Below are 27732 nucleotides of genomic sequence, written 5' to 3'. Positions count from 1 at the left end.
TTTTTTGGACATTACTGGCAATTACCAGCAAGAGTAAATCGCTCCGAAGACAGGCAGGCGACTGCTTTATTTCATTACAGCTGTTGGACCAATTTTCGACCGGCACTGTACCGCCAATTCTCGCCCCGTGATATACTTTTGGTCGATTTATTCATGGGCCAGCCAGTCTTTTCATATGCCCAAGTACGTGGAACTCAAAAGAGACTTTTTTTTTTTTGTTCTTTTAAAGAAGATTAACGCTGCAGCAAATAAACAGCTGCGAAGCATGAAGCAAGCCGGAGGGAGGCTGACGCAAAAGCCACGTCCATTGTGCGTCAGTGGTCCTCTGCTTAACGTGTACGCGAGCGCGGGCGACGCAGACACAACGCACAATAAGTTCGTAACGCAATTTTGTCCGTGAAAGAGATGTTGGCACATACTTGGGTTTAAGGGCTAAAAATAAATAAACACAAGATACGAGGACTTCTCCCTCTATATCTCTGTATTATTTTCCTGTCGAACGAAGCGCGGAGAATCCTTACCCTGCACGACCATTTCGGCGCTACAGCGGAGCCACGTAAATGTAAGCGTACCCTACGCGCTGGGTTATTTATTTATTTTTTTATTTCACTTTTACTCAGTTACCGGCTTCTGCCGTGCTTTCGCTTTCCAGCACAACGTGCTTGCTTTCTTTCAACTTTCTGGCAGTTACTGTTTAAGCGCCACATTACGCAACCATTGCGGGGTGTGGTCGCTGCGATAAGTGCACGAGCGCGCCCACGGAATAAGAAGGGAGCGATAAAAAAGGAGGGAAGGGGCCATTATTTCTTAAATCGTCAAGCATCATTAGGTCGGTCATTGCATCTGACATTGGCGGGGCCGCGGAGCTTTGTTAACGTCCTTTTGTCGCCCTTATAAGCTTTAGAACGACTCCGCCGCCGAAAATCTAAATCTTGCGCAGTTCGCGTTAAGCTAGAGAGAGGGTCTAAAGTAAATTCTAAAAAAGAAGTAGAAAAAAAAGAAGCGTCCGGCGCAGTGCTTTGTTTGCGCTTATCGGTCGACGTTGCCACGCTCTCCTTTAAACAAACTTAGGCCGGGCTTTAAGAAAAAGATTAAGTGCAGCATTGGTGATCGAAAAGAAACACTTGGCGTCGTCAGTGTACTTCATCATATTACTCGCCAGCCGGTGCCGCGGCAGGTTCGGTTAGTCAACTTTAATAAATTAAGATGACAGCAAAGGTTGATATGGAAATCCTTAACGTTAAAAAAAAAGGAAGGCTTGAAAAATCTTCAAAGCTGCCACACTACATGTAAATTCTGCTTTCTGGGAGCTTTTTCAAGCTGTAGCACATAAATGATGAATATCAGGGCCCGGAAAGATGAAAGGCTCAGCTATAGGCACTGTAGCGAGATAACGTCATTCAGATTCGGGAGCAAGCCTGGTGCTGCGCATTCATTAGCGAAGGTTGCGCTCCGCGACACTCCTTGACAAAACATTATCGTGACCCCTTCACCTCCCCCTCCCCCACAACCATACATCCTCCATTTTACTATTCTATTTGCATGTGCATAAAATGAACACTCTGGTTCGTGGAAGTGGCACTAACTATTCCTGGCTTCCTAACGAGAATAGAAAATAAAAAGTCAGAGTTTCGCCCGAAAAGCGAATCATGAATTGCGATAGCAAATTAGTAGAGAGCTTATATGGAGTAAGGATAGTAGTCTTATCGGCTGTATGAACTTGGACACATTCGCTTACTAAATGAATTAACAAGCATGGTGTCAGCGCGCACAAGCAAACATGATTAGATCACACTCAATGACCGCACACAAGCGCTGTAAAAACACTGGCGTGCGCAAGCGCGCCAGCAGCAGCGAGTGAGCGAAAGTTCGTACGGCATATAGCTTAAACGGAGACTGAGTGGCGAAATCACAGTGCATACAAAGGTAGAAGCCGTGTTGCAGATCGCTTTCAAGATATGGTGCGCGCGACCGCCCACAGCCGCCCAACAGTTGCTCGCAGAGCAGAAGCCGCACCCCTTCCCTCCCGCGCTGCCTTCTCGCTTTCCTCCTTTCGCGTGCGTGATTCCAGTTCCCATTGCGCCCGGTTGCAAGATACGCCTCCCTCCCTCCCATCCCCCCACGGCCTTTCGCGCAACGGAAGACGTCGCGTTTGCTCTCCGCCGTGCGTTCGCTCGCCGTGAAAGCGCGCGTCCTTCGCGTGCTTTCACGCGCACATGCAGCAAAAAGCGCGCGGCGACGATTTTATCGCCCTTGGACTTGATACGAAACCTCACGGTGACAGCAACGATGACGACGACGGAAGAAATCTGCTAGGAGTGTCCATATAATTGCTATCGCAATAAAATAATGTTATAGCACTTAAGCAAACCTTCAGCAACACAGAACAGTCCAAACATTGCTCCTGGAAACGACGCAATTAGTATACGACGCATATACAAGCGCCCGCGCAGCACCTGATTTGCTCACGCGTAGACAAGAGTGTCTTTAAATCATGTACTCACTCAGCCCATGGAATATTGTCCACAAATGTTTACAATATGCGTGAGCAACAGAAAAAAAAACACGAGACAATTTTATCGATGCAAACATCTGTAGCTGGTGTATAGCCGTCGTAGTCCCCAATTACCACAAATTTGTTAAATCAATTTTCTATTACAGGCTTTAAGTCCCATGTTGCAACGGTGGTATTGCAGGGACTCGCTGCAGGAAGATAGCGCAATTTACGCGATTTTGAAAACGACTTCGGTCGTTGAGATATTCACTGACAGAAATCTTACTTTTCACATCGATTCCGAAACAAGGCTACTCACTTTATACTCGACGAAGTCAGGACACAGAGCCGCAGCACACTACTACGACGTGGGGGCTCTGAGTGATTTATTATTATTGGTTTGAAAATATTGGCAACAAGCACAATATGCTGCCGGCTTCTCGACAATTATAAATTGTTAAGTGAATGAAGGGTGATGACCGCTGAAGTGAGACCTTTCAGCTTCTGAGCAGTTTGGAGCCAAACACGAAATAAATAAATAAATAAATAAATAAATAAATAAATAAATAAATAAATAAATAAATAAATATCAATGTCCTGATAATCCAACCTGTTGATTGTAGAAAACCATATTCTATAGTTTTCGCAGACACATCACAGGCACTTCGGAGATAATCCTTTTAATCAACCCAATAAAGAGAGAAAAAAGAAAGATGGTGGTGGTAGCGTAGGCGCTGTTGTATTCGGAACACTGTGATATTTTGCCATATTGTCAGATTTCTCAATGGCTACAATTCGAGCCAGTTAGAGGCCGTACCAGCTTTGTGGGCCAATAAGATTTGACAAGTTGTCGAATTTGACAATACAGCAAAATTTGACGAAGTCCAGAATCGCACCCTCGCTTTGACATCCAATCCGTCGTCGCGCGCCAGTACCGCAAACGACGGTCGGTCGCTGACAGATGAGCATTGCGAGATGACATTCGCGCGTACGCGGTGAGTGCGTTGCATGACGCAGAGACACTAAACGAGGCAAGAAGAATCACTTGGCGAGTGTTTCCAGCGCTCTTCGCGCGCCCAGTTTTGAAATCAAAGCGGGAAAAGGCGAATTTCTGTCCACAAATATCTTAACGAATGCCACATTTAAAATCACCTTCCCTGGTACCCTCTTGCAATGCTGCAATTCAAAGAGGGTGCTAAAACCTAGTAGTTAATTAGTTAATGAACCAACTTTAGTTAATTAGGGAACAGAGTGCCGCGAGTATTCGACCACCTATTGTACCCTCAGCACCAAACAGAAGAATAGTGAAGAAAGCATCCTCGAATGTGTTTAATCCTTTCTTTAAAACATTTGTTTCCATTATAATAGATCACCCACACAACCACATAACTGCCAAATGCCATCAATTCGTTAGGGTAAAGACTAGAGACCTCGGCGGTGCTTTTACACGCCAGAAGCGTTCCACATTTTTCGAAGTTAGTCAATGCGTGTCACGACGCACTGTATTGTTTATCTGGGGAATCATTTGTTAAGCTGTCATCGATGGGTAAAGTTTCCCCGAATCTTCTTCCACTAGATTCCAGTGCATCGAAACATTGGGTAATTTATCGATGTGTGCTGGTCGTCGCTGTTTGTTGACAAGCTAACGAACCTCACATATTCGATAATGAAGGGAGTTGGCTCAACCGTCATTCTGAAGTGATTGCGCTTGTATATAGAAATGGAGGTAAAGTGAAACTCTCATTGATTTTTAACGCTACGAATATATATATATATATATATATATATATATATATATATGAATACTTACACTTACACTGATGCCGTACGCTTTTCGGTGGACGCACTGTGGTTGGTAAATTGCGGTGAGAAAATGTATAATTACAGCAAGTACAATAGTAGTTACCATTGAAGAACATTTTTGGGCGTTCAGGGTGCACATCTAGAGGGGAAACTTTAAGACAGTCGTGCTCTAAAGGCAGTTCACTTTGTTTAATTTTTCTGCAAGACTACTGTTCCGAGATATACATGCTAGCACAAACTTTTCGGGAGGGAGAAGGGGGTGCTCGGTGTGTTGTAAATGCGCAAATATTTTGTTTGCATCTTTCGGCAGTCATCCTTCCCTCCCCCCGCCCCTTTTCTTTTTTCCACCTAAAGAATTCTAGTTAGGAGTGCAAAACTGAGCTGCCAATCAAACATATCTAGTGTAACGAAAAGCCTCCTCAGTGTTTCTTCCCGTTCTTGTTACCGCGAGAAGGAGGCTGCTAATATTTCATTTGGCACCTTAGCAGTTCCAAGCAAAGCGCTCGTAAGACTTGCCGTATTACTAGTAGCGATTTTGCTGCTGTTACAGTTGGCGCTTTGAGTGTTTTTTTTTTTCAGATGTTTTAGTGTCGCCTAGTTCCGTATTGACAGACACCCTAGCTTTGGTGACTGGGTCATCCGCAGCTAGGACCCATAGTCACCCGCTAACTTCGACAGAAAATCATGCATGGTGACAAGGCTCCAGCAGCTTGACATGTTCCTCGTCATCCACTTGACAGCGCTCGATGACGGGTCACCCCTCGCGGGGATGCGACGTTTTCCTTTTTTATTTGCACAGGTCACTGTTTTCGACTGCGCCAATGTAAAGGTTTTTCTAAGGCACTATAACCTGGAACCATTTATTATTACGTTACTTTCTCTTCACCTCTCCTCCGCTTCACAGGGCTAGCGATGTTTGATCGTCACAACTTATAATGCGACTATTGCACTACGGTTTCACATAGCCAGCATTCAACTGGTCGTTACTTTCGGGTGTATCTTGCCGAACAGACTGCAAAGTTACATATAGTGTGGCCTGATCCGTTTCTTTCACTAAACATGGCAACCCACGCTGCGCCGTCATGTGTACGCGCTGTAGATGGACATCTGGGAGGTCACAGATCGATCACAGAACTTTCTAGGCGCAGTCGCGGGTTATAATGCCCCTTCATTCAGGTGAAATACAACAGCAATTCTCCTGCACCGAGATGTCAACGACGCCACGTAGGTGACTCCGAGATTTCATTTACGTAATCAGAAGGGCAGTATAACAGACAATTTCATCACCAGATGCTGTTCTAGATTGTAAAATCTGACACTCTGTACTGAAGATGCTTCTGGTGAGTGGCCCCCCGAGCCACTCACCAGAATCCTATAGTACCTATAGCCTACCACGAAGATACCTCTAGACGCATGCCACGTTACGGAACGGCTACTCGAAGTGTGTGCACAAAACACGCGCAAAGATGCAGAATTTTCAGGGGAGAGCGTAGTACATCACGTACTGTGTAGTAATCTAGGTCGTAACACACTGAGCACTTGAGGGTGCTCACCCATTTTTTTCGCTACATTGTCCTATCGTTTTCTTTCTTTCTTTTTCTCCTGAGGGCACTTAAAAAAATTTATGCCTCACTCGCAGCCTTTCTCTAGGCTCATACGTGCATTGTAGCGCAGTAAAGCCTGGACTCAAGACGACACGCCGAGTTTTCACGGCTGACGGCGACACAAAACCGGTCGTATATACCTGAGTGCCGTGTGCCAGGAACCGGAGAGAAATGGAAGAAGATCGATAACGCTACGTTCACGTTTGATACCCAAAGTTATAAAAAATATGCAAAGTTCACAGCCCCGCTTGTAACAGCGACAACAAAGGTTATTCCCCGACATTTAAATCATTATGCAGGAGACACTGTCTACGACGTGAGAACTAAAATGTACCTCTAACTCCACGCCTCCCCTTGTTCACTGTATTTTTCTTTTCTTCTTTTCTTACTTTACGCTCGCTTTTCTCTCGGCACTTTGACTTCCTGCTTGTGTAAACAGCTCGTTCATTACTCTTATCCGTACAGATAGCCACCAAAGTTCAAGGCAACATTTTGTTAGTAATGCAGTGAGCAGCTCCCAAAAATTACGCGTATATCTAGCCTTTCCCCGCACTTTAGCAAGAAGTCGTTCTCCAAAAAAGTATCAGTTTTGGTTCTTTGTGGCAGTAATTTCCTAATTTCAGGCATGGGCCAATGGTTCATTTTCCCGCCCCAGTGCAGCTCCAGTTTTGCATGGCGGCGCCTCTCCCGCGGTTCATGGCCTTCGACATCCCTCATGTTCGTAAATGGGAGGCCACTTCATAAAGACGAATTTTAGGTGAGATAAGGTATTGTTTATTAACTGCAAAGCTCAATTCACATTAACTCCGAATCCGCTTATGCCAAAGCTTCTCATGCTAGAAGCAAAGATGGAGTATCAGAGAAATGGGGTGGGGATTAAGAATTGGTGATTTGTTCCAGTGCCGTGTATTTCTTTCCCGGAAGAAGCTAACGAATATAATATGTAGATCTGTGTTATACAATAAGAGACCCGCAGCTGTGAGAGAAGTCGTGTTATTGAGAGTATGTAGTGCCGTGATGACCCGTGCCTGTAGGTCATCGTATCGATGCTTCTTGACATCTTGTCAACTCCTTGTGAGCGTAGAAGCGTTGAAACGAGGAACATGCTAAATATGCGCGACAATACAAACGAAAGAGCAGTCATCAAATATGCAGATGCCCCAAGCAATGAAAAACTCTGCGATCAAGACTTGCGAGAACTGAAAGTGAAAGTGAACTGCACTAAAAAAGAAAGAATTCTGCAGCATGAAGCTAATTAAACCAGTGCGCTCGCTTCACCTCAAACCAACAATAATATACAGAAAACGATAGACGTCTAAATTGTGGATTTTGATGAAGTACTTAAAAAGCGATAACATCAGTGTGGAGCACCCACACACACGCAATGTTAGACAGTTTTTAGTGCGAAGCATTGTTTCATCGGCTTCGGCTGGGTATGTACTTCACCAACCACGTCTTAAATAAAGTAGAGCGTGATGAATCATCTTCATGTGCTTGGGATGAACCAGATGAGAGAGATACAAAGGGAAGGAAGGACAGGGAGTTTAGCCAGTGTAAGTACCGGCTGGCTACCCTGTGCTGGGGAAAGGGCGGAAGGGAATAAAAAGGGTTAGAAGAAACAAATAAAAGAAATAATGTGCTAAATGTTGACGCAATAACGCGATGTTGTAGCGCGCAACCAGATGAGGACATCATGTGCACATGGGCTGTTCGCATTATGCCCGGCCCAGGCGGGAGCTCTGCGTCAAGTATGTATAGCTATATGGTGAATCATGCGCTTTTTAGGGACTATTCTTAGACCGTGGTCTTTTTCAGACATTGCCACATGGGCACAATTTGCTGGGCGGAATTTTTTTTCTTTCGTGTAACCTATCATCCTCGTAATACTGACAGGGTGTATGCGTGAATGTGACATCGCGCCGCCGTAGGAATCATCCGGCGTGGCGCGTTGTGTAACATTATGTAGTAAACTAAACACGAAAAAAAGCGAGACACACGCTTGGAATGAATTTCATGCACAGCCGCACGTCTCGCTGTCATATTTGCGCTTGACTGCGAGATGCAGCCGTGCATCGACCGCACAAGACCACGAAGTTTCAACTATACTGTAAAAAATAAAATAACCAGGGACAGGCTCAGTATGGTGCAAAACTTCTCTTACTTTGAAAATAATCTTCAGTCGTTTTTATAGGGCCCGTCAACAGACTCGGGCATTGCAACAGACAATCGCGGCCACGCGGTGACGATCGTGGAGCGGAGGTTACAACAATACGACACTGCGTTGGCACAAAGACATGAAAGTTTGTTGCCAACAAACACTGGAACAGCGCGAGATCACGAGTTGATACAAAGACATGAAATTCGGCGTCAACGGGTATCTACAATCACACAAGAATAATGCGTCGTACGTTATTCGACAATGCTTTTCATGACATTGATTCCCACAGGGCGTGGGATATGGGTAAATGTTTTTTTTTTTCCTGGTGTGCCGTCTTCATGCCGCTTTCTCCCAACAAATGTTTTTTATGAACGTTCCACGGGCCGTTCCTGAAACGCTTTCCTTTCCTTCAACAACGAGAATGGCTGCTCTAAAAGAAGCCTTGCGTGCCCTAAAGCAAGGTATCAGACGTGGACTCGCTAAACGGCTAGCAAACTTTGTCGACGGCTGCCGCATTGACGGGTTTGCTCAAAATCACGTCTCGAAGCAAACGATCGAAAATGGCGTTTGTCTTACGGCAAAAATATTGCCCATTTTAAAAGATCCCCTTCTTTAATGGCCCCCCTGAAAATGCCGAATCTGTCGTATATAAATGAGGAACCGGCAAATGCCGAACTGCCGAGAATCTTAAAAAAACGGTGACAAAAAAAAATATAAATAAGAAGTGGATTTCTTTGCGAGAGAAATGACCCAATCTGCATGGTCGCTTTAAAAGGTGCCTGCTTAACACTATTTACTTCTTTTACTTTCTTCCTTTTTTGTTTTTGTTTTGAGTGACAAAACACGGAGAAGAAAAGGGAAATTTCCGTCTGCCTTTTCGCGCCGCTTTGATCCCTCCAATAACCATTTTTCTCGTCGGCGATTCAGCACTCTTGCGGTTGAGGCGTGGGAACATTTGCGTGCATAAATCTAAATGAAGGGATCGAACGCAAGTTTTTCTTCGGTTTTCAACAGGGAGCCCAATCTGAGCCCCCGTCTTGTCGGTGTGCGTACACATATCGTCGCGCTTCCGTTGCGCGCTCAGGGTGCTCTAATTTTCTCATTGCCGTGCCCATTACGTGAAGAGGTCGGTCGGTCAATCGGTGACGTGATTCTCGACAAAATGCCAATGCCACTGTACGACCGTCTCACGAACAGAACTTCATGACGTCGTCGTTGGAGATTTACTTAATGATGCCAGTGACTCCAATGTGAGAGTGCGATGGGTCGGCGGCTTGGGGAATCCCCCGCTCGAATATGTGACCAAATTCACAAACCTTTTCGTTTGGTAGAATTGTTCAGAATTTGTCACGGTTGCCTTAATCAATGATACGCTGGATATCCTGGTTGGTAAGCGCTTGTCCATACGAACCGCTTATGTGTATGACCTGCTTTGTGAACACCGGCCAAGATTTTAAAAATCTTGGCCCGGCAAGAGCTTCATGATGATGTGGCACGTTAGACGTGCGTGCCGCATTATCGTGCAGCTCTTGCTGTCGGTTAGTATGCCGTACTGGTATGTTGGCAGACATGCAAGCAAACAACAGGGGATCAAAGCTATTACCATTACTAAGAAGAAAAATACGTAGAACGTTTCTTTTTATTCAAGCCTGGGAATTATCTTTTTTAAACAAGATCTTAGGTTCGTTTCCTTACGCTGGAACAAACCAAGTTGTGAGAAGTGACGTATACGAATAGAACAATTTCAACTTCTGTGAAGTTCAAAAAAACATGTCGACATGTTTTGCAACTTATACACCCAGCGTGGAAACAACCCACTGGCTTTAGACATACTGAAATGGCACAAAAGTCTGGTCCATAAAGATATTAGAGAATATGTCGTCATTCTGGCAAGTCATGAGTTTTGCAAACTAGGCGTAAAATACCCCCCCCCCCCCCCCCCAAGGATATATGTACGTTTCCGGAAATAGAGTTATCAATATTTATCCAACGACACATGTTTATTAGAGCCGCTCTACAGCGAGACTCTTACGTCAGAACGAACAGGTTCTTAGGGGTAATCATAGATCGTGACCTCTGTTGGGGTCCCCATGTCACCTACCTAAAGAAGCGCCTGACAGCCATCTCTCATCTCTTCAAGTTTCTTGGACGAAATTCCTAGGGTACTTCAGTACACGCGATGATGCAACTCTACAGGACGCTGTTTCTCGGGTATCTGAAGTATAGCTTGGCAGTGTTGACCAATACCTGTAGAACTAACATCCGTACAATTGAAAGGGCTCAGGCACAGGCACTTAGGGTCTGTCTAGGGTTGCACGATGTACATCAACATCAGAAACCATTGCAATTGCACATGATTAACCAGCCAAGATTCACATTATTATGGAAGCGCTCAGAGCACACGTCAGGCACCTTGCTCGCGCCCCTTCCCGCTATTTAGCCTCACTACCAGAAGACCGACCACGTGTCTCTTTTTGTCAGACGATTCTGCCTTATCGTATATACCTTCCATCAGGTTACACAGCTGCAACGAGAGTTTTGTTTCTTCCTTGGTACTTGGCTCAGCCACAAGTTCGACTGACAGTGCCTGGAATTTGAACGAAAGCCGAACTTTCATCATCAGCTCTCAAGCAACTTTCGCTGATCATGCTGAACGAAAAATACAGTGATCATACCCATCTATACACTGATGGTTCAACCACCGTGGACGGTTCTGCAGGATCAGTGTTTTTTCCTGCGAAAGTCTCCACCTTAAAGTTCAAGACATCACACCAGACGACATCGACAGCCGCAGAGCTTGCTTCTCTTCGTAGCGCACTTCGCATAATTCGTGAGGAACCACCTAACAAATGGAGTGTTTTCAGTGACTCCAAGGCCTGTCTACAATGCTTGCTTTCCGCCTTACGCCGTGGACCCTACGAACAACTAGTCCTCAAAATCCGAGAGCTCCTTCATCGCCTCGTCGAGCAAGGACACGACGTCACTTTTCAGTGGCTCCCTAGCCACTGTGGCGTAATGGGCAACGAATATGCCGGTGAAGCTGCTCGATCTGCTCATGAAGACGGTGCACAGGAACCAATCCCGCTGTCAAGAACAGATGCAGCAGCGAAACTTCGAGTGCTTGCAAACGATGCCACACAATCTTTGTGGAACACACCTAGTTTGCATCACACACGTCTGCATCTACTAGACCCCTGTCTTCGATTTCGACCTCCACCTGAACTGTCCCGACCCGAAACAACGGTACTTTGCCGATTGTGGCTTGGTGTCGCATTTACAAAGTCGTTTGCTTTCCCCATCGGATGGGAGGATGGTGCTGCGTGTGACCACTGCGGCGACGAGGAAACAATCGAGCACGTGCTTTGTCATTGTCCCCAATACAGCACACATAGGCAGTCACTCGCGACCGCGCTGGCGCGTCTTGACGACCGGCCGCTTTCGGAGCAGACAGTCCTGGAACGCCGGCCTATACAGTCGTCACTCAACAAGTCAGCCAAGGCACTCTGGAAGTTTTCGCGATCAAGTGGACTTTCTGACAGACTGTAGTTCTCACAGACGTTTCCAACCACCTCTATTTTTTTTAATTCCTTGAATTTTTTTTCGTGACTGCTTTTTCTCTTCGGTATTCTTTCCGCCTTTCATTTCCCCTTCCCCATTGCAGGGTAGCAAACCAGAATCTTTTCGAGTTAACCTTCCTGCCTTTCCCACCACGTTTCTCTATCTCTATCTCTCTACAGCTAGCACTATACAAAACGTATATGCGCTGTCCAGGACATATGTACTGTCCATCTTCTAACCAGTCAGTCTAACCAACTCTTTCAATTCAGCCTTTGTTTACCTCAGTTACCCGCTGTGGTGGCGTAGTGACTATGGCGTTGCACTCCTAAGTCATTTCGAGCCATTTCGTGAACAACGTCTGAACTATTCGCCATACTATGAGCTTAAATTTGCAACTTCCGTATACGAGAGGCGCAAAGGCGAGCAGTTTTCCGCGACTCCAAGCGCGCTACTCATATTGCTTATGCAAATAAAAAAAGTGAACGCTATTAGAGTTCATGAAACAAGCATAGATCTCACAAAGGCAGCCGAGGCGCGGCACGCAGTAGTTTTTCAGCACATACCGGGACATTGCAATACTCCAAACGACACAACAGCCGATGCGACATCCTGACACGAACATCGGGGAGAGGTGTGTCCCCTTCCACTGTCAGGAAGTGATCTGTGCTGTATTCTAAAGCTCACATCATTCTATATGTGTGGAAAGACATGGTTTGACCAAAATTTCAGGAGCTACAAATGAATTTTGTATTGATCCGCGTATTCAATTCAGCGTTCCACTAACTTGTAATAGAATTATATATAAACCATTATTCATAAATTATGGGTTGGCACGAATAATTGGGCGTGCTGAAAATCTAAAGTGTGATTGCGAACGAATAAACATATACCTGTCTTCTACTTAGAATACCCTCATCATGACACACCAAGAAGCCGACTGAAATAGTCCCTAATGGTGTTACATCGAACACCTTTGAGATAAAATAGATCTTTAGGTCCATGGCCAACAAGAGCCATGCAAGATTTTGCTTTGATAACACTGCAAAGATTTTTTTAGAATAGCGGCATAGCGGGGCGCTATTAGTGAATGTAAAAAGCGTCTTGCTTATAAGAGCGTTCTTTATTTGTCATGTCATCTTTTATGTTACGTGACATGGTCGTTTTTGCTCACATGGTTGCTTTGAGCACTTCTTCATAATGCCACTGTGTTTTTCTGACCGTAACGCTGTAATGTCTTTGTGCATAAATAAGTTGTTTTTCTACACAAACTATGTGCATTAATTCTAAAAAACTCTACGTGTAACTGTAGCACCTATTTATGGGGCAAGGAGTAGCCACCACCATATTTGTGTGCCAACATATCCTTGTTCTAGCAAGTCAGTAAAATAATAATAAAAATAACGACCAGAATTGCGATGAATGATTGCACTCCCTGGAATCTTATCTCAGAAAGCACGTAAGTCATATCCGTGCCCTGTGGCGTTGTTGGTCCTCTGTTGGGACTCGGAGACAGAATCATCAGGTTACAAATTTTGGTCGCAGCTCTTTTTATTGACACTTGCATAGACGAAAGTAACTTCACTCGTCAGACCTAGAGAGCCTTGTGACGTTCTGAGGTGCTTAAAAGACGGGCGCCGCCGGAGCCTAGAACGGGGCTAATCCAGACAGCGAGTGTCATTAAAAATACGTATTACGAACAACTAATGCGTCAGAAGAATCAACACAGAATCTGTCAGCAGCGACAAGTTATCCACTGTAGCAAGCTTACAGGCGCGATGACACGCATGGTGATGCAGAAGCAATGGCTGTCTACCGCAGGGTGCCGATATGGCCTGAAAATAGACCCGACTGGTTTTAATTACTATTTCGGCATTGACAGCTCGGGTTGGTTTAGTCTCCGAGTTCATAACTCATTCATTCAAAAACAGCCCGGACTCATCAATCAACGTCGCGCGCATCACGCCCACATTGGTTTCTTGCTAAACTTGGAAGTGGTCATCGTTGTCGGCGTGTCGACAGTCTGTATGCGCCGACAACCACGCCATCGTTGCCTTAGATGCTTCCATCGCCTCATCGGGAGGGAATCGGCAACAAGCTAAAGAGAGACAGTCAGCAAGAGCGAGGGCCAACACGTCGTGTAAACAGTGGGCCCGTGCAAGGGAACGAGGCAAACGACAGAAACGACTGGTACGAGCACTGCCTGCAGACTCCAATTAAGGAGATGACCGCGAGCTCCGCCGCTCGCTTCCTCGCGTTTGCTCGACGCGAATCTTTGCTCTGTATCCCCTCCACCTTCTGCCACTGCTTGTGTCTCCCGAAGCGCGCCGAGGGCGTGCCGACAGATTCACGACGGGGCTTGCCTAGCTGTCACAGGTTTCCGCGCACTATACGACACAACGTGGTGCGCCTCCAGGTTTCTCCTTTAACAAACCACTCAAGGAAGAACTGACAAGAAAGGTTGAGCATACTCCTTCGAGAGTGCGCTTCCTCGTCTTCCGAGTTTTCAGTACGCTCTCACAACAGTGACAGGAAGAGCATGAAATGAACGAGTTTTAATTAAATAGTTTCACTATTATCTGAACTTGCTTTCCCGGTGGTGGAAAGAACAGATAAATTTTACTTTATATGGAATGGTGTAGCAGCTCAGTGCCCTGGTGTTACGTACTTCGTGTGTAAGTTTTTCACCACTGCCTGAAACGCTGCGCCTCGTTGGATTTTCCGCATTTACTTACAATGCGTGGGAAGGAAGGGGGAAGGGAAAAGGGAGTGCCGAGCGACTTGTAGCGTGGTACTTTTTCGCGTATTGCTGGGCTTTATTTCAGACTTGGAAACAACTTTTATGTAGCACATATTGACCAACAAAGAGCTGAATCTGGAATTATTCAGGATGGTCTAAAATTTTCTCATTGACACTTTTGCTTTGAATATAATATTTGAGAATTGACTAATTAACAATCGCTAATTACGGAACTTGGCGCCATGCAAAAAATATCCTGACTTGCTCCAAGCGACGGCAGACAACATTACCTTTGTTCTAACCAGCTCCGTGGCCACTTGCATATTTTAAACTTTTGGCAGAATTTACGTGGGACCCACGGTATAATACATTCTTACAATATACGCGATTGTTATAATGTACACGAGTTTCATAATTACGCAACGTTAGACGAATCTTTACCACTGCCCTCAATAATGAATCTCCCATCCCAAAAATTACATGTGTGCCACTGCTTGAATGCTAATCGCATTAACGATCTTAATCAATAATAATCATAATCGATCATAATCGAAAACTTCTGCCTGAAGTTTTCTTTAAACGATCAACCAATCGTTTACAAGCGAAAGGGACATTTTCTTCAAGCGAGGAAGCTGAATATTTAGGAGAGAGGTATTCCGAATCCTCTTCAGTTCTTACGTGACACGGAGCTGGAGTGTGAATGGTGAGCTGTGTGGGTCGGATAGCACGGACGACTTAGAATGGATGGCGAGGAGCCTGTTGTTGCCCGTTTCATATTCCTCCTTGTCGTTACCAGACGCTCTTGCGTTACCAGATGTCTCGTGCTACAATATGTATTGTGACGAGCTTCAGACTCGGTTGCAGTTAAGTGGCACTCGGACATTGCAATAGTCAGCATCTTTTGCAAGGCTAGGTCTAACACTCCTCCTCCTCGCCTTAACTTTTTTTTTTTGCCGTGAGGTGAGCGCGCAAATTACCATCAAAAACAGAACTAAAGCAAAAAGGAAAAGCTCGAAAGTGGGATAAATTTCACAGGAGCAGAAAGCAACTGCCCTGAAGGTAGTCAGGGCAGTTGCTTTATGCTTATGTAAAATTCTAGGTGCACTGAAGAGTAAAAAAATACGCTTTTCGCAAGCGGAAAAAATTGAGATGACACCCTTGCCACCTCCCAATGTCTTGGTTTTTATCTCCCTGTTTTAGTTCTATAACTGTTTACTAGATCCCTATATATGAACGTGCAAATCGCTACAGAGAGCGCACGTACGATTCGACCACGCAATTGGAGTCCCGGGGCCCTATCTCGTAATGCTGCTTTTCATTTCTCATTCTATTCGCTTTTCCTCATTGGCACAGACGCGGCTCGCACGCTGGCTCGCCGCCACCGTCGGTGCAATCAAGCACTGGGCGCGAAACGGAACGTTAAGATATGCGTACTTTGCTTTCGTATCCGATGTCCGATTTTCAAAACTCATTCCTTCGAAGGATATAGAGACGCTTCGGATCAATTTGTTGTTGGTTTAATTGCATGGTGCTTGCTGCGGGACACAACTTCCGCAAAAAGAACGCAACAAACTGCAGATACGAAAGAAAGAAAAATCCGAGGACACCTAAGCACTTCTTATGAGTTGTGAATGCGAAAGCATTATTGTCCAATTCAAGCCGCTGAGCGGTCCTTGGAGTTTTGCGCAGCGAGTAATGTACCATACCGGTACGTGCTGCTCGGGCCAGCAAGCAGCGCAGCAGCCTGTGGTGCCAACGCCGCATGCCACCGAAGTCCTTCGCGACGAGAGACAGAGGAAACAGCAGCGGTCACCAAGGCCGGCAAGCGCGCGCAGCAGCTAAGCCAAGGGGCGGGGGGAGGTTGAGAGAGAGAGAGAGAGAGAGAGATACGAACAGCACGCCGGCTTCCGAGAGCGAGACGGCAGCACCCGCACGCGCGCGTCACGCAACTGTCTCGCCGACGACCACCCGTGTCGCCCCGCGGCGTCGCGTCGCCGTATCGGCTCCGTCGAGGCACGCTGGTGACGTGGCGCCGCGGTGATGCCTTCTCCCCTCACACAGCACCTGGCACGCTAAAGACCCAGCGGGTGTTCCGATTCGCCAGCCCTGCTCCATCGACGCGTGGTCGTGACGTGTCTGCGCAGCCAATGGGAATTTAGGTGCCGTTTTGCTGCTACAGACGCCGGCTTTTTCTCTCAATGAGCCATTTGATGCTTTCGCATCAATAAGCAAGACGACCCCGGGTGGTATTCCCAACTAATATGTTTCAGGTATGGATCCAAGAATAAATATACACATGATGGCATGCGCAGAAGGCATCATTCACGCCTGGCGAGACAACCAGTGTTCAAAGAACCTAATCTAGAGTTGTATTGGTTACTGACGTATCACTTATACATGCGCCCTCTATACATCCTGCTACTGCAAATAATCATTGTATGACGAAACCGCGGTTCACACTTGCAGTCGTTGCAGTGCACAGGCAAGTGGGCTTGTTCAGATTTCTTTAAACTTGGATTATGTGCGTTATTTTAGTGGCAGTTATGTTTCACATATAAAGATGCCATTGAATTTCATTATGCCCCCCACATGACCTTTCTCTCTTTTTCAATGTGTCTAAAGCCAATGAGTCGCCTTCAGGCTGGTTTTGAAGCGGGAGAAAAATACATGTTTCTGAGGTTCTCAGAACTGTAAATGGTGATTGACGAGGCTTATAACAAGGAGCGATAAAAAGACAGCTAGACGTCACTTGTGGAGCTACTAGGCATATGCGAAAACTTCTGGCTAAGAGCCTTTGGAGTTGCTCTTACAACGTGCGGGAAAGGCTGTTGAAGTGGGTGCAGAGAATGCTGGTTTTTTCTTTTCGGATTAAGGCAGTGAGCGTTTAACATGGATGATACTGATCCACCCCAAGATGTACCAGCAAACCTGTGAAGTAGTTGAACATGAATTATATTAAACCCTCCTCCCTCCCCCATCCCCACATGATGTACCAGCAAGCCTGCGAAGTCATTGAGCATGGATGATACTGATTCGTTCCATGACGTACCAGCAAGTCTGCGAAGTAGTTGAGCAAGGATAATATTGATTTGTTCCATGATATACCAGCAAGCCTGCGAAATACATTAACTATCACATTGGGGAAACTTTAAGGTTTTATTGCGATAGCAATTATATGGACACCCCAGGCGCATTTCTGCCGTCGTCGTCGGCATCACCGTCCGCGTCGCCGTGATGATGTTCCGTGTAATGTCCAAGGGCGATAACATCGTCGCCGCGCGCCGTATCTGTATGTGCGAATGAAAGCGTGCTACGGTGAGCCGACGATGGTGACTCAATCTCACGCAGGCAAGGGAGGAAAGCGGGGAGCCAGCGCGCCGTCTTCCTAGCGCGCAAGGCACCGGGGGGGGGGGGGGTATGGAGGAAGAGGGGGGGGGGGGGGCGTTCTACTCCGGCGGTGGCTGCGTATGGCGCGGCCGCGTGCGCAAGTCGGAGCCCTATCTTGAAAGCGATGTCCGAAGAGTACATATTTTAGGTGCACCAAGGGCTAATAGCTTTGTGCGCGCTCTGTACTCGCCGCTTAGTTCGCGTTGAAGCTAAAGGCAACAGGAACGTGAATTCGCTCGTTGCTGCAGCCACGCTTTCTCATTCCAGCGTTTTGACAGCGAGTGTGCGCGGTCATCGAGTGACATGTGTTCATGTTTGCTTATGCGCGCGTGACACCATGCTTGTTAATTTAGTTAGTAAGCTAATGTTTGCAAATTTATACGACCAATAAAACTACTATCTTTACTTCGTATAGTTGTCTACTAATTTGCTATCGCACCCGCCGTGGTTGCTCAGTGGCTATGGTGTTGGGCTGCTGAGCACGAGGTCGCGGGATCGAATCCCGGCCACGGCGGCCGCATTTCGATGGGGGCGAAATGCGAAAACACCCGTGTACTTAGATTTAGGTGCATGATAAAGAACCCCAGGTGGTCTAAATTTCCGGAGTCCCCCACTACGGCGTGCCTCATAATCATATCGTGGTTTTGGCACGTTAAACCCCATAATTTAATTTTAATTTGCTATCGCAATCGATGCTTCGCCTTTCGGACGAAACTGCGACCTTTTTTTTTATATATGAAGCCCAGGATAGGCAGCCGATAAAGTATTATTAAAGGAAATCGGCACTGTGCCAGGTTAAATAAAGGTTGTCCTGCCGGAGTGAGACGCGAATTTTTCATCTGCTCCCGGGTGAAGGGCAATGCGATTGTTTTAGCGTGTGATAGAGCCATCGCTCCTCCTTCAAAAAGTGACTAAACACATTTATGCCTTCTCGCAATGCTATCTGAAGAAACTGCACGTTAGATTCAGATAAGCGAATGCACACATGATTAGCATAAAGTGAGAATCATAACCAAGACAGCAGTCTTCTGGATAAATCCGCCAATACAACATTTTATTTCCTTCGGGACAGTTTTTGTGAAGTTTAGGCCATGCCTCCGAAGAAAGCGGCGGCCAAGGCACAGCCTACGCCGACAAAGGCCAGCGGCAAAACATACTTGAAGGCGATACGCTTAGTGAAAGTAGACAAAAACGACGATGAAGAGACAAAAGATTCTGAAACCAGTACGGATGATACTGAATATGAGGAGGAAGATGAGGAGGGAGCAGCCCCTGCTCCAGCAAAGTGTAAAGCCAAGAACGGCCTCCAGGTCAAGGCTAACGCAGCTCAATAAGAGGATGACGAAAAGGATGAGGTTGAATAAGTATGCGCTGAGTAGGAGGAGCACCAAGAGGAGGAATGTGTACTTGAGACGCCAAAAAAGGAGCTTAAGACTGCTGCTACTAAACACAAAAAGGCTACAAAAAGTGGCAAACGGAAAGCAACCCATGACCAGCACTGCGCTGGGCGCAGAGACACGAAGAAACTGAAGCCGAGTCCTGCATCGACCGCCAAGAAAAAAGAGACAGAGCCTCGTCATCACTATGTCACTGGGAGCTCGGCCAGGTGACATCACATAACTGCGGGGCTACATCATCAACGCCTTCATTAAGGGAGAGAATGCACGCTACGTGGATGCCGACACAGCAGCAGCCAACCTGACATTGCTGGAAAAGGAAGTTGGGAATGGCAAAGTGACAGGTTTCGAGAAGTGCACATCGCACGAAACAAAGACACACACACACACACACACACACACACACACACACACACACACACACACACACACACACACACACACACACACACACACACACACACACACACACACACACACACACACACACACACACACACGCACACAAAAAACCTGCTGCATGTGTTCCGGGTGCAATTTCAGTGGGCTGTGATCCGGCTCAAGAAACTCTTTCCTGGTGCGAAGGTCTGTGCTCAATGGCGGATTTGCAGGGATGCCTTTTGGCAACTCGTGTGTCCACCTTCTCTGTGTCCTTGTCTATTGTGCGCGCTAAATATTTCATCATGAACATAATTCTAGTCATTGAGCTGTATTACTCAAAAAGGTGGAAATAACTTGCTCGTTAGATCCAAATGCACAATTGACTAATGAACCAAGATTGACAAAGAACTTTTAATTAATTACTTTAGGGCACATATTGCAATTTATGGATTGCGACCGGTGTGTTAATTCGCAAGGCATATCCACTTGAAAAGAAGTTTTAGGATGACGCCGCTTTTGAGATATTCATTCCCAAAGTGTACGACGAAATACATGGGTGTTCGAGTTATTTTTGTGCCTAAATGCATAAAACAGCGTTTTTTTTAATGTAAGTTTCACGGCGCATATTCGAAACCTCTGCGATCCTCAGAATTCGTTCCAAGTCGATATACCTTGCAAACTCACCGTCTACAATTAGTAAATTGTAATATGTGCCGTAAAGTAATAAATTATAATAGTAATTAGTGAACGTTGGTAATTAGTTGATAATGAGTTCTGAATTCTCGTGCGAGTAATTTCCGCCGCTTCGAGTAATCAAGCTCGAGGACTACTATAACGCTATTTGCCAAAGGTGTTTTTTTAAAAACTCTGTATGGTCTAAAAAATAGACGCCCCGTATATATATATATATATATATATATATATATATATATATATAACCCAAAGAAGAAGGGAAACCAAGGGGCTTGATTTTTGGTAATCATCATATAAGTCAACAGACCATGAAGCCAAAGAAAGCATCGGGGAAATCAGCTGTGATTGAAATTGAAATGTAGACCTTTTTTTTATCCAGCGGCCGGGGTAGAACATAATGGAGAAATAGGAAATGAAAGTGCACAAAAAGATTACTTGCCGCCTGTAGAAGCCGAACCCACAACATCTGCATTACGCGTGCGTTGCACTACCAATTGTGCTAAGGCGACGGCTGTAAATGCGTTCACTAAGTTGGGCATTTATGTTTACTAGATCTAGCCCTGGGAGTGTTAGCCAGCGCCACTCATAGCCATTGTGGGCGCATGTGGAACACCCTTTTTTACCTGATGGCGTCACGTAACGATGGCGTCACGTAAGCAGAAACTAGAGTAGCCAGAGTAACTTCCCTGCTCCCGCTTCCTTCCCTTTCTCCCGTTTGACAAAAGATGCTTATTGGAATATCACTATACACAGCCATCGTAATCACCTTCCTACTAATGTTCAGTAGAATAGCGCCAGAATTCTTACCAAAAAATGTGTAAAAGCACCAAAAGCTGCAACGTTCAAATCGCATATAATTCGTTTTTCAACAGCCATCGCAATGACAACGTTTATCAACCGCGGTGTCGCGCCGTATTGCTGATCGCTCAGGCAGTGGAGCCGGCGCAGCCCATGCGCTGAAACAGGCAGGGCAGCGCGCAAAAAACACGGAAAAGAAAGGGACATGTAATACAGGACGTGCGCAGCCTGTTTTGTCGCACATGCCGTAATCTTTCCTCGCACTACCACTTTTGCAGGCTTCTATTGGCCGGCTGTGTGTAAACGCTCCCTCGTCCACGTGATCATCTTCGCGCACAGTGTTGAAAGCGCCATTGCGACACGTGCTCTCTTCCCACATCAACAAATTAGTGAGCCCTGCACGACTAAACACTAAGCAGATGTGGGCTTCCTTACCTCGCGATCCACGTGACGTCACTACACAACCCAAGCAACCAGCGAAGCAGCCAGCTTTCCCGCCACTGCTGCCCAGAGCAGGAGTACCATTCTGTCTGCGTGGAAATACTATATAAACTGCTCGCAACTGGCGGCGCTTAGCGCTCAAAAGCGGCTGTTATAGAGAAGGACTAACGGCGAATTCCCGGTGGGTCCAGACCGCAGCTGTGGCCTCTTTAACGTTCGCTCGATTACTCGCGCACGAGCGACCTTGCATTCCCGCCCGATCGAAATGCAGCCTCCGCGCGCAGGTGCTGAAGCACGCGTCCTGGAGGTCAATGGTGCCTACATGCTTGATCGCACCGTCAATGGCTAGACGGCCGGCTCATTAGAAGCGGCCTCTTGTGCCGGCAGTATTGTGTAATCTAGCATCGTGTCATTAACTGCGACTGAAAGCTGGAAGGTTGCACTGTTCAGAACAGCTTCGATGCTGCAGATGGCTTTGTTCACTTATGCGCTGAATCAACTTATTTGCGGTTAAAGTGTGTGCTTGTGCATGTTGTTTCGCGTATGTATGAATGTGTTATTTTACGTATCACCCTTGTCACCTCAAAAGAGCATGCTAGGTGTATTGTCGTTTGTAGCAACTCCAGCGTTCATTAAAGAATGTCTCCGTTTTGCTGATTAAGTGACGTGTTTCCTTCCTTCAGTTAGTATTATACTGACATAAATCGAAGGATGAATAGGTAAAAAATAAACTAACAAACCATATTTCGTTTTCAAACTTCGACGTTTTGTTATATTGCGCAAGTGCAACAGTAGTGCGAGGCAAACTTAATGCTCAGGCTTCTGAGATGCAGCATATTAAAGATTTGGATGCGCAAAAATGCCATGTCAAACAGCGAAATTTTCGCGCTTTGGAAAGGCTTTTTATTCAGGACCCGTATTCACAGAAAACAAGAAAAAAAAATGTCACCCCTTCCACTACAGGGTGGAGATGGAAGACCAGTGAAGCTGTAGAATGGTGGGAGTCATGTATTTCCAATTATGACTATTAAGATGAGATGGTGTAATTGGTTATTTGAACTATGAAAGAATGAGAAATGTATATGATCCGGTGGTTTTAATTTATTTAGTGAATACTATGACCTTATGGTCGCTACGGTACACCGCCATAGGGTGCACGGCAAAGGTTGGCACGTTCTTCATAAACATGTCACCAACGCCGTGCGCGTTCGGTGCGAACGCGGGCAGAACGCCGCCGCCGTCGGCAACAGTTGTACGCGTTGTTTGTGTGACCGCACACAACCGCTTGTCAAAACGCTGGCTACGTGACGGAACAGACGCCGTTGTCAAAACTGTTAGGGGAGAGGCGGGCGAGAGCCCAGAGAGAGTCTGCGGCACATGCGGCAGAGTCCGGCAGGGCTGCGCACATGCGCCGCAGTGGGAGAGCGGGCACGCACACGCGCAGTCTAGGGCAACGTTTATAGATACTTTTCAAAAAGTATCTATAAACGTTGGTCTAGGGTGCATCGATGCCCTCCTCGACCACCACTCCGCTTCCACTAGGAAGTCGCGTTTTTTTTTCTCCGCCGTGCGTTCGATCCCCGTGAAAGCGCACGTCCCTCGCCGTCACGCACTTTCACTCGCACGTACAGCATACGGCCAATTAGAGTTTTTTTTTTCTATTGCCGGACGCAACCATCGAAGAGTGAGCCCTTAACAGCTTCGCTGTAAAAAGTTCTTATAAGCTAGAACTGTGAACTGCGTCTCATATTATGCTGGTTGGCATCTGCGTTAGCTGTCTCTTTGAGGTCCATTGGTCCGCGGAACTTGTTATCTAACCCTAAATTTTCTATTCGCCTCTCGCGTTTACAACACGTAAATAACGTGCGCTGCACTATCTGATCAGATATAACATTGTTTTTCTCATGGTTATTCAATGACTCTTACTGCAACAAGATCTCTTCTCTCTCTCTTTTTTTTTTTTTTTTTTTTTACTTTGACAGAGTTTAAACTGAAGCTTTCCTTGCTTTCCTCCAGAATGAATAGGCACCCCATGTGATAGAATCTTGAAATGCAGCTAGATATGTGGTGTACTTCTCTGTGTCCCCATACACCTGTCGTCAACATTCTTCCCTCGACAAGCACCATACATCGCCTTCGTCTTCACGATGTTGCTGCGCGGACGTGTCACAGTGTGCATATGCGAATGAGTTAGTGTTTGCATTTCGGCATAGCTTCGTAATGGTGTAGTGAACAAATACTAATATTGCGTGAGATAAAAGTCGCGCCCTTTGCGCTGCATAAACATCGCATGAGATTACACGCTGCAAAGTATGAAAATAAACACAATTGTACGCATCGTCGTTAGTTGTATGGCATGTAATTAACTACGTTATGTATATTTAAACTAAGCGCGTTGGATGTGGATATTTTTTGTTACAGTTCACGGCCCCCCAAGCATACGCTCGAGGGCTATTCGTGATAATGGTCGCCTCCGCGGGTCGAGCGCGTAGGAGTAATTTTTAACTAATGCGCAGAATTATGTATGTTCCCCCAGAAGCCTTCCCGGCGTGGTACGAGGCTTATTAATCTATACATATAATTTTAAAGAGTTTGCTAGGGCTCCGTCTAGTATTAATGAAGTAAATTAAATCATGGAATTTTACGTGGCATGAGGCATGAGGTACGCCATAGTGAGGGACTCCGGGATAATTTGAACCACCTGGGGTTCTTTAACGTGCATCTAAATTTAAGTACACGGGTGTTTTCGCATGTCGCCTCCATCGAAATGCGGCTGCCGTAGCCGGGATTTCATCCCGCGACCTCGTGCTTAGCAGCCTAACACCATCGCCACTAAGCAACCCCAGCGTGTATTAATAAAGTCGCGCCGTTAATGCAAGGCTGGAAATGAGCAATTCTCTATGCGAAGCAGCAACTCAGCGCGCAGTCCTTGACAGCTTATAATGACTCAGTGAGAAAGAGTCCGTGACAATGCGTCTAATTTTTACTTAGCGAGCAACTTTTTTGTTTTAGGCGTTGGGTTGATATTTCAGTTTCCGAAATAATTGCAAATCATGGTCAACTCGCGGTAACAAATGTACCTCCCGGACCACCACTAGTTGAGTCCCTTGAATCAGCTCCGAATTATAGGACCTTCGGAGATGCAGAAACATTCAATTTGAGCACTAGCACGAGCCCCAAAAAGAAAAAAAAAGGACACATGAATGAAACCATCGTGTTTAACAAGGAGCGACCAATGCTATATATATATATATATATATATATATATATATATAAACCGAACACACGCTGGCGTCAGCGTTAATCGTTACTGGATTGATAAGCGGGAGTTAAGCAGAGGAAGCAGTGGTTAATTGATCAGTAACAAAATTGGTTCATATTGCATTTAACGCATGAATAGTCATAACCTAGCCATTACAAGCGTTTATTGCGTGCGTCATATTACTTGCGTATCGAACGAACTTGTGTAGGAAAGTAACGCTTCATATGCCTACGGTTTCTATAAATGTGTCCACTGTTCTGAATGAACGTAACGCACATACTGCGACGCCAAGCACGGCTTAATACATAATGGTCCTTGCATGAGGGCCGTGAAGCAAATAATAGATTGACTTCACCCTCACCGCTGATGATGTAAGGTCTATTCAATATGACTTTGGCATAGGCTGTCAAGTGAAGCAGGAAACGGAAGCGTAGTGCGGTAACCTGCGTAGCCCTAGGCTCACTCCCAGGAGTGAGGTGAAAGGCACTTTCCCCGCTATAAAGCACTCGTGTCCTCCTTATTTCTTTCCCTTTTCTTGTTTTACTCTCGCTTCGCCTTAATTGGCGCGCAGTAGCAGCACCCACTTAGCGGCCACAGACGGCTTCGACGAAAAGAAAAAGGTTAAAACAAACCCGCCAGAACCAGTGGCCGCATGCGGTGCTATTCGAGCAGCAGTGCCTAAGGACAGAGTATACGTATACAACTTCCCTGTCCCGCCGCCTGTCTCGCCCGCGGCCTTGCTGCAATCGTCTGCAGCGCGCGCCTCCGGGCTCGGTTATGAACGGCCTGTTGACTCCCGGCCGGTCGTCGTTGCGCTGCTGAGTGAACGGGACGGCGAGCGAGCGCATACGGGGGTAGTCGGGCCAGTGCCGACGTGCTCCGGGGCCGCTGGCTGTTAACGCACGTGCGCTGCCTGCGATGGGCGCGCATTACAGTGGAAGCGGCCGGCGACGCACACGCCGCGCACGAGCGGAGCGGCACCGTGAGCCTACTAGAATAGCTCTAACCGGAGAAACGGCTTTCTCACGCCGCGAGAGAACGAGGCGGTGCAGCGGGCGGCCGCGCTGATTCAAGACCGAAGCCCGCGCGCCGACAGAACATTATATGAGGGCATGGAAGGGGCACGGCCAGTAGAAGAGTGGCGGGGGGTGGCAGGGAAAATGTCGGGTGGGGAAATGGCTGAGCGAGCGAGGACGCAGCGCCGTGACTAGAAACTACACATCGGCAGCAGTAGAGCTCACGCGCGAGGAGCTTCAGCGTGCTTCCCAGCCACTACCCAACGTTGCGTGCACAAAGCGATCAGATGCTGCGAAAAATTCGCCACCTGCGGTCCCACAGGGCGGACGCCGATGGTCAGGTTAAGAGACCAATACAGGAAGGGGACGACGTGGAGCACGCAGTGTGCAATTTAAACAAGGAAGTGCATGGTGGCCAGGGACGGCTGCCTCGGTGTTCGCAGAGAAGGCGAGAGAGAATACATCAACTTGATCGTCACTTCACTGCTTGGCCAGATTGTTTACAGGGACAGCTATAATTCTTCCACAGGCACGAGTCCGACGGGCTAGCGGAGCCGATGCTGCCGTATCCCTTCGCTTTACCCCTTCCACTCAACAAGCTGCTCTTATCCGAGAGAGAAAGTACTGACGTGACTGCAGGAGAATGTATGAGAAACCTAGAAGTGAACACTTCTACATAAATGCGCGAAGTCCGAGTGCATGAAGAAATAGAGAGAAAACAAAGAGAAAGCAATAGTTAGAATCACGACCTCAGCCTTATGAACTTGTTCACTAGGTAAAAGGAGGAATATTAGACATGTTTTCACAACAACTTTTCATCTCCCCTTGTTCTTCGTACATCAAATGACTACATTGTAAAATATTACTGAATTTTAGTCTACCTTAAAATGCCTTTTTAGTTGAGTTTGGAAGGCAATGGTAGTCTGGCTACTCTTGGGCATTCGCAACCACTGGCGTCACAAACAGGGATTCGCTCCTCACGTTGATTATTGCAGTGGCTGCTGGCGTTTTCTTATACGTGAAGTAGCATCCGACCAACATCCGCCGATGGCGCAGAAAGATATACTCGTGCGTTACTGTGGTTTTTGAAGTGCACTGGCCTCAGTAACCTGTGTCCAACTGTGTGAGCGCAGTGCTCACTCCCTCTGTCTTTTTCGTATTTCTATTTCCCGGCCCTTTCTCTTAGTCCCAGTATAGGGTAGCAAACCGGGCGCTCGTCTGGTTGACCTCCCTACCTTTTGTTTCCTTGCTTTCTCTTTCTATCTCTAGACTGGAAGGCCTGCTATGGCACCGTTTGCTTTAAACTGATAAAGGCACTGATAAAGGAATAATTGCATCGATACGTGAGTCTCCCGACCATGCAAGCCATTATAAGAGCTTGCATCACCGCTCGGCAGTGACCACGGACCTCTACCAAAGCTGGTCAGTGCCTACTGGACTTAAAGGGTTAGCAAATGTTTGTGTGAGTACGTTTTTACAGACTGTCGCCTAGTCCGCGTTTGCTTAAAAAGTGCTCTTGCGCGTGTAGAGCTGTGTTGTGTTGTCAGTTATCTGAACCAGTGCCCGCAGTGTTATCTTCCTGCCATTTCCCTAAATTCCTAACCCTTTATTCCCTCCTTCGATGTAGGATATAGCAACCTGACGTGCGTATGGTCAACGTCCTGGCTTTTCCTTCTGACTCTATCCACAGCCGCTGTAGCCGCTGCAGCGTCCGTTCACCCGCCTCATTCCAAATGGGCCGCGTACTCAAGCAAGGCGCCTCTATAGTTCTTACGAGCACCCATGGCAGGACAGAGCAGGTAGCTTTGCAGACTCGCATCGGCGCGCGGACTGGAAGCTTCAACGTCAACTCCGGGCCAGTGCACGAATGAGCAGAGCGCATAGTGCTCCGCACGTGACACTGCACATGCATTGCCCGAAGGAGACTGTTAGACATGGATAATCACAATAAGAGCTAGATCGTCTAAAACAAACTGCGCCCTCTCTTCGGCCAAGTGTACATT

At 46.6% G+C, this 27732-nt stretch overlaps 1 protein-coding gene and 1 long non-coding RNA gene across 4 annotated transcripts in view; one reads left to right on the top strand and one right to left on the bottom strand.

The window, feature by feature from the left end:
• The window catches only part of LOC119436305 (tachykinin-like peptides receptor 99D), a 729947-nt gene that overhangs the window by 300151 nt on the left and 402064 nt on the right, over positions 1–27732 (bottom strand). The window lies entirely within an intron of this gene.
• On the top strand, positions 361–27046 carry LOC125940572 (uncharacterized). Its single transcript, XR_007463763.1, has 3 exons — positions 361–562; positions 6525–6668; positions 26999–27046. It is a non-coding gene; the product is annotated as an uncharacterized LOC125940572 (long non-coding RNA).

Source organism: Dermacentor silvarum, chromosome 1 (assembly GCF_013339745.2).
Source record: "Dermacentor silvarum isolate Dsil-2018 chromosome 1, BIME_Dsil_1.4, whole genome shotgun sequence".
In the NCBI taxonomy this organism is placed as follows: Eukaryota; Metazoa; Arthropoda; class Arachnida; order Ixodida; family Ixodidae; genus Dermacentor; species Dermacentor silvarum.
Note: the sequence above shows the minus strand (reverse complement) of the source record. Positions and strands in the feature narration are given on the sequence as shown.